Below are 2,632 nucleotides of genomic sequence, written 5' to 3'. Positions count from 1 at the left end.
AGCTGGGCATGCATGCTCGGCTGGCTACGAAGCTGTTTGAATCAATGTCGTGTTTTAACTCTTCACACTCGTACCAAATGAAGTTCCTTATCTTTTGGCAGCACCGTGCCCTCACCTTTCGCTCGTGACTTTTTCTTTTTTCGAGTTTGGGCCGTGTTCGGCGCCAACAATGAATAAGTGTACGGCGGCTGTCATATTTAGACTGAGTAAAATCAGTATACAAATTACTCATCGATCGCTTGATGTCTCCACCCCTTTCCAAGGGGTGTAGGACCTCTAGTTTGTGCGCCGCTGTGAAGAATGACGGATGCACGGAGGTCTTTCCCGCTCGGTCCCTGATTGATTGAAACCCTCCTAAATGTCATAGCAAATCGTACGTGATAACTAAGGGAATTTTGTAGATAGAGACATGCAGTTGGAATAGTTAGCCTGCGACCTAAAAGGGAGAAAAAACCGCCCTTTACAGTTTTTTTGATTGGCTAATAAGCGAACATTAGGAGCGATTGAGGCGATGGCGACCACAACTATCGTGACTGGACAAAACAAACTGGTACAACGTACCTTCCCGGTAACATAACGCCGACAAATACGAAGATATTTACCCCAGCGACCAGTTTCTGAATGATGACGCGTTGGCGTTGATCAGTGGATGATGCTCGCCGCGGCGCTCGGTGTCGTGTTAGCGCCCAACATCAAATAAGCATTGGGAATAACAAGTCTACGGAGCTAATGCAGCCTTGGTTAGCCTATAGACGGCCGCGATCAGACGGAGGCTTCTACATAATGCTCAAGATGCATCTTTAGCAATTACTTAGGGGTAGCTAGCTGGAAGCGAGGCAGAACCTTGACGCTGGTTTTGTACGGTTCCGTGGGTTGCGGTCAACTGGTGCATATATCTTACGCTATTTATGGACAAGTGAAACTTTGTAAAGCGCTTTGACGCCAAATCCTTCTCGCCCAAATTTTGCGAGCACATTACAATTTGATATCCCGACCTTCTGACTGTAACCGTGGAATTATCGTCAAGCCGTCTCGCACGACCACAGCATGCTAGCGGCGTCATGGTGTGGCGGAAACGTGGTCAGCCTGGTGTTCAATGCGGATTCTTTAAATATCACCTGTGTGGCTCGAATGGCTGGCAGGGAGAAGCAGTTATATCTAGCCCCAGAATGTGTTGCCCAGTTCAACACAAATGTGCAGAATGTTGATCGCCTCGACCAAATTCGAGAACGATTCTCTACTGCGGATGGACATTTGTACAAACGAAGACAAGAAGCTGACCCTCGCGCTTATTGACGTTGCACGGTCAAACGCATATCTTACGTGGCGACTGGTGAAGACGGACCCAGCGACTCGTGACCCCCACAGATCGTTCCTGATGGAGCTGGTCGGTGATCTTTTGAACGGGCAGTGGAGGAATGCACCTAGTGGCGGTAGAGTGCTATATAGTTGTGGAATGCTCGACAGCGGAGATGTGGGGCAAGTTGGCACACCTTCATCTCGGACACAACCCAGCAAGACTGCAGTGCTGCCAACAACGGCGTTCACATCGGCATCTTTAAGACAAATTCACGCTGAGAAGAGCCGAAAACGCCGGGGCTGTATTGTGTGTAGATGGGAGGGGCGCTGTCCGACCAAAGTCACCTAACATAAGGTGTGTGTTTATGCCGGGTTGTACATGACCACCCCGCGAAACCATGGATGTGTCCGTCGACAACATCTACATGCTGGAATAAATTTCACCCGTTCTACTTTCCTAATGGTCTGTTTACCGATAAAGGAAATGTACGTCGTCACTGTGATTTTGTGAAGCTGCGAGATGACTATGCCGACTCGGGATTGGCAGTCGTTTACTTTAAGACCACAAACACCACGGCTTGCGACTGCTCGGCAGATTGGTTACGGGCTCGGTGGCGGCGGGCTCAGTGAAGGTGATGCTCAAGGCCATAACGCGTTTGGTCCGAGCGGCAGTGCCACGCCGCTTACCGTGCGTCAGGCGGGAATGCCAGCAAAGCTGCGCGAGAGCGTGAAAGGACTGATCGCAGAAGAAGCAGGGACGCGGAGCGAGAGACTGTGCGTGGAAGTAGTGGCTGTGATACAGGACGACCTAGGGGCAATGACGCATATAGCTGTGACTAGGACAAGCTGGCGCGCGACCTTGGTGATGATGCTGCCGGCGTTGGCTCAGGCGATGTTGGTGTCGGACTTGGCGCTGCAGTTGGACTTAGTGGTGCAAGTTGTGGTGGCGCCGGCGGACTTGGTGGTACCACTAGCGCGACTGGTGGTGCTGCAGTTGGGCTTGTTGGTGCAGGTCGTGGTGAAGCCAGCGCCCGCGGACGTGGCGGATATATTCATGAGAGGCAAGTGGGATATAAAAAAAGAATCATAGTTTCTTACGGTATATAAAGAGTGGATGGAGCGTTGCCTTCCAGCTAACATGAACTTCTATGTGATGATCGAGCTCCCAGCACTTGCAGCATGGCTCTGTGCAAGATGAACGGTGACTCGGGCAGAAGAGCGACGTTGCAACTATCATCCGTGCCTCTGACATTGCACGTAGCTCTCGTAAAACAATCAGCTTAGCATCTTCTTCAAAGAGGAATATCTTATCGAAGACAATAGTGGCTTCACA

The 2,632-nt window shown here is 50.7% G+C and overlaps 1 non-coding gene across 1 annotated transcript; it reads left to right on the top strand.

The window, feature by feature from the left end:
• Positions 1-1,822: 1,822 nt before the first annotated feature.
• Positions 1,823-1,859, top strand: PITG_33496 (the record flags this gene model as incomplete). The annotated part of the gene is made up of 1 exon (XR_009934890.1): positions 1,823-1,859. It is a non-coding gene; the product is annotated as an 18S ribosomal RNA (ribosomal RNA).
• Positions 1,860-2,632: the final 773 nt, after the last annotated feature.

The sequence above is a fragment of the Phytophthora infestans genome, genomic scaffold (assembly GCF_000142945.1).
Source record: "Phytophthora infestans T30-4 supercont1.429 genomic scaffold, whole genome shotgun sequence".
In the NCBI taxonomy this organism is placed as follows: Eukaryota; Oomycota; class Peronosporomycetes; order Peronosporales; family Peronosporaceae; genus Phytophthora; species Phytophthora infestans.
Note: the sequence above shows the minus strand (reverse complement) of the source record. Positions and strands in the feature narration are given on the sequence as shown.